This window comes from Eptesicus fuscus, chromosome 24 (genome assembly GCF_027574615.1).
Source record: "Eptesicus fuscus isolate TK198812 chromosome 24, DD_ASM_mEF_20220401, whole genome shotgun sequence".
NCBI lineage: Eukaryota > Metazoa > Chordata > Mammalia > Chiroptera > Vespertilionidae > Eptesicus > Eptesicus fuscus.
The window spans coordinates 4,371,517-4,376,656 of record NC_072496.1 but is presented as its reverse complement, the minus strand read 5'-3'; positions in this window follow the sequence as shown (position 1 = coordinate 4,376,656).

The following is a 5,140-nucleotide window of genomic DNA, read 5'->3' as shown; positions in this document are numbered from 1 at the left end:
TGCAAAGATATCCGTCTCGTTCTCTCTGCCCGGAGTTCAGTGGGGACCGTTGTGTGTCATTCATCACAGAATTCTTCTCGCAGCGGTCACTGTGGCCTCCAAGATTGCGCATCCCGGAGGCTGAGCACGGCTGGGAGGGACTCTAAGCTCTCCTAGCGGGAGGGCTGGCTAAAGAGAGCGGCCCCGAGCCGGGCGTCTCTGCCTGGGGGGGCCGGCCAGGTCCCCCTTCACCTGTTCATCAGACTTACCTTCCAGACAGCAGGGCACTCGCCGGGAGGCCGCCCGCCCGCCCTCCGCGCCCCGGCAGACAGTGCTAATTCATCACAGACGGCTCTCTGGCCATAGAATCCCTCTCTCTGTTCCGGCCCAGACAGCCACTAGGAACTGGTCAGATCATCGTGCTAATTTGCTTTGGGGGCTTAAGTTTGGGTCTCATTTGAAACTAATATCCTTTGGGGGCAAACTTGTATTCACGAAAGAGTTCTGTGTCTAAAAAAAAAAAAAATGAAAACCACTCATCTACTCAGGTTCTCTCATTTTAGAGATTAAAAATAGAGACCTGGGCCCAGCCGGTGTGGCTCAGTGGTTGAGCATCAACCTATGAACCAGGAGGTCACGGTTTGATTCCCGCTCAGGGCACATGCCTGGGTTGTGGGCTCCATCCCCAGTGCGGGGCGTGCAGGAGACAGCCGGTCCATGATTCAGTAATGTTCCTCTCTCCCTCTCTCTCTTTCTCTCTGAAATCAATAAAAAATATTAACAAAAAAAAACAAAACAAAACAGCATGCACCTGCTCCCAGAAAGCCACTAGCCAGCTTCCGGAATTTTCTCACTGGGAACCAGCTGCTTGTTGTTGGAGAAAATGGCCAGCCAACGCCAGCCAGCTGCGATCAATGAGGTGGAAGGACGCCTGCCCACCCCCTCGATCTGATCAACCAGTCACTGGGCCGGAAGGTGGGGAAGCGGAAGGGCCCGGAAACCTCATCCGGTCACTCCTTCCCCCGGGCCCCGGGCCGGACGCCGTGCTCCCACCGCGGGCAGGGAGGGCCTTGGCCTTGGGCGGCCGCCTCTACGCGCCCCTGCGCCTCGCCGCCTCTCCGCCCCGCAAGCGCTCTTGTTAGGAAGCCAGGAGCGGTGCCAGCCCCCGAGGCAGGCAGATCCGGAGCCGTGACAAACAGAGTCATGGAGCCCTGTTATTACCAGCGGCCTGTGGCTCCCCGGTGGCGTAGCTCATTTTCCTTGTTTTTTTGTTGTTGTTGTTAATCCTCACCCGAGGATATTTTTCCATTGATTTTTAGGGAGAGTGGGAGAGAGAGGGAAAGAGAGACATCGAGGTGAGAGAAACACATCGATTGGTTGCCTCCGACCAGGGCCAGGGCCCGAGGAGCCTGCAACCAAGGTACGTGCCCTTGACCAGGATCGAACCCGGGACCCTTCGGTTCACAGGCCGACGCTCTAGCCACTGAGCCACCCCGGCCGGGGCACGGCTCATACTCCATGCGCCGTGTTTCTCCACCGAAGGGAAGTGGGTTGCTGATGTCCAGGGCCATGAGGATGGTCTGCAATGGATGGGGTTCCTCTGACAAGCGACCCCCTTTTCCGGGCCTGGCAGGTGAGTCGATGGGGTTTTCCTGGGAGTTACTAAATACGGGTTCTGGCAGAGTGACTACCCGCTGGGTCTCCATGGACGTCGGGGCTATGCATACCCAGGCCGACAGCATTCACCTTTTGTGCCTGATTCATCGCCGTTTCTAAGGTGCAGACAGATGGGGGGCGGCCACGGCGATGGCCCGGGAGGCGGGGGGCCAGCGCTGCCCCTTTAACACGGACCGGAGCGTGTGGGGTGCCAGGGGGCTCCCCGCTCCTGGAGCTGTCCCCGGGGCCAGCCTGCCTCCTTCCTGGGGAGATGGAGGTGTGGTCTGCGTGGCTGTGGCTCTGGCTGGGGGGTGACTTCCGGCTGTTCCTGGCACTCGTCCACACGGTCCCCACTCGTGGCCTTGGCCCTGCCTGCCCCTGGGCGGGTCCCTGCGGAACCGGGGGGACTCAGGTCTCCCTGATGAGACCGCACCGTCCCTGCGTCCAGGTGCCTCCACCCGCCGGCGGCTCCGCGGCTGAGCCCAATTGCCTAGTTAGGCTAGGGCCCTGGTTGGCAAACCGTGGCTCGAGAGCCACATGCGGCTCTTTGGCCCCTTGAGTGTGGCTCTTCCACAGAACACCACGGCCTGGGCGAGTCTATGTTGAAGAAGTGGCGTTAGAAGAAGTTTAAGTTTAAAAAATTTGGCTCTCCAAAGAAATTTCAATCATTGTGCTGTTGATACTTGGCTCTGTGGACTAATGAGTTTGCCGACCACTGTGAGATAGCTCGATGAGAGAAGCATGGCCCGGCTGCCTCCTGCACGCCCCACACGGATGGAGCCCGCACCCCGGGCCTGTGCCCTGACGGGGAATGGAACCGTGACCTCCTGGTTCCTAGGTTGATGCTCAACCCCTGAGCCACGCCAGCCGGGCGAGGGGGAGCTGTTTGTTATAAACCAAACTTCGGGAAGGTAGACGTGAACCTGAGCACTCCGGGTGGGAGCGATGACTGGAGGCGGGGGAGACGCTGAAACCGTGTTGGGAGGAGAGAAAGCCCGGAGAGAGGAGCCCCATAAATCACCGCGGACGGTCGGCGCCCGCATTGTCCTCCTCGTCTGGTGTCCTGGCACCGAACCATTCATCATCCCCCTTAGCGCCAGGCTCAGGGCTGCAGGACCCCCGATCCGCATGGGGGAGGTTCCAGAAAGAATCGCAAAGTGGGGAACCGTGGGAACCCCTGAGTTTTTTGTGGTGTTTCCAACCCCTCCCCCAACCTCAGGTGTCAGTCCCTTGGATGGGACTGGGGGGAGGGGCACGTTCCTGGTGTCTGTGGGGAACCCCGAGATCAGCTGCCCCTCCACGGTGTGCGCTGGGGAGGGGAGGCTGGGCGGAGGGCCCAGGGTGCGGGGAGGCAGCCCGGAGCTGAGCTGTAATTCGGCTGAAGCTGTAGGTGCGGGCGGGGGTGGGGGCGGCATGGAGGAGCCGGTGAAAGACAGAATTCTCTGGGAAGAAAGTGTGTGTGAGCAGCGAATGTACAGCACCCCCTCCCTCATACCCAAGTCTTTCCAGGAACAAGTTGAGTGATTCGTCTCAGCTTTTTAAAAAAATATGTATATATTTTTTATATTGATCTCAGAGAGGAAGGGAGAGGGAGACAGAAACATCCATGATGAGAGAGAATCATGGATCGGCTGCCTCCTGCACACCCCACCCTGGGGATGGAGCCCGCAACCTGGGCCTGTGCCCTGACCGGGAATCGAACCGTGACCTCCTGGTTCCTAGGTCGATGCTCCACCAGAGCCACGCCGGCCGGGCTGAATCTTGGCTTTTTATTAGGAAATGGATCCCGGGAATCACTGAATCTGGCCCCTGCCCGCAGCGCCTTCTTCCCTCCATCGGTTCGCACCCATGAAAGGAAGGGCTGGTGTCTCCTTTGGAAAGGGAAGGTCTCCATCCGTAGTGGTGGCCGCGCTCCATCCTCGTGACCGGGGTTCCCTCCAGCGAGCCCCCCGTGGATTCCCCGTGGATTCCTCAGGGCGGGGTCCTGTGTGGATCTTAATTGTCGTCCCAGTTTGGTCCTGGGAGCCTGTCTGTGCAGCTCCCACTCACCCCGCCGCCGTTTCCAATCTCTCTCCCGACTTTCCTTTTTAAATTTGAATTCACGAAGGTTCGCTCGTCCTTTGTGTTGTCAAGTTGTGAGGCTGTTGCCAACCGCGAAAGAACCATTTCATCCCCGAAGGAAGCCCTTGAGCACTAGCCGGCTAGGCTCAGAGGACAGAGCATGGGCCTGCGGGCTGAAGGGGCCCAGGTTCGATTCCCGGTCGGGGCACAGGCCTGGGTTGCGGGCTCGATCCCCCGTGGTGGGCGTGCGGGAGGCGGCCGGTCCATGATTCTCTCTCATCACTGATGCTCTCCCTCTCCCTTCCTCTCGGAAATCAATCAAATATATCTTGGCGGCCTCAAGGGTTCCTTAGCCCAGAGCAGTGGTCGGCAAACCGCGGCTCACGAGCCACCTGCGGCTCTTGGGCCCCATGAGTGTGGCTCTTCCACAAAACACCACGGCCTGGGCGAGTCTATGTTGAGGAAGTGGCGTTAGAAGAAGTTTACGTTTAAAAAATGTGGCTCTCCAAGGAAATGTCAATCGTTGTGCTGTTGGTATTTGGCTCTGTGGACGAATGAGTGTGCCGACCACGGGCCCAGAGGCACCTGTGACGGATCGCGCCCTTAGAATCAGGTGGGTCCGTTTGCCTTCCACCCTTCCTCCTCCACGGGTGTCTCCGGCCTCACCCTCATCCTACACGACTCGTTTGTTTTGAAAACAAATCCTGGACGTGTCTGTGCCCGCGGCCCCTGCCCACTCTGGCTGTTGCTCAGTGGATGAGTGGGAGCATCGCCGGGTGGAGTGACGCGGAAATGCCACCCGCGGCCGGGAGGGGGTGGACCCGGCAGGGCGTCTCCCCTGTGCTCCCTGCGCCGGCTCCCAGGCCCAGCTGCCCGGCTGAGCAAAAATGAGAACAAGCAGGGTGCCCAGCGAACCTGGAGTTTCAGATCGTGTGTCCCCGCCCCTGCCCCGTATACTAACATGAAGAAGGTAGTTGCTGTTGCTCTTTTATTTTAATTAAACTGGGACCTGGATTCCATTGGCCCCTGGTCCCCACAAGGGCCAGCCTGCTTCTGCCCCGGCTTCGTACAATCCCTGTCTCCATCGAGCTTGACTATTTTTTTTTTAATATATTTTATTGATTTTTTTACAGAGAGGAAGGGAGAAGAATAGAGAGTTAGAAACATCGATGAGAGAGAAACATCGATCAGCTGCCTCCTGCACATCCCCCACTGGGGATGTGCCCGCAACCAAGGTACATGCCCTTGACCGGAATCGAACCCGGGACCCTTCAGTCCGCAGGCCGACGCTCTAGCCACTGAGCCAAACTGGTTAGGGCCCATCGAGCTTGACTTTTGTCTGTTATGACACCAGTGCCATCCAGGGAGATAACATTGACCTTCCACATTGAAGACAGAGCCCAGCTGGTGTGGCTCAGTGGTTAAGCGTCGACCTAGGAACCAG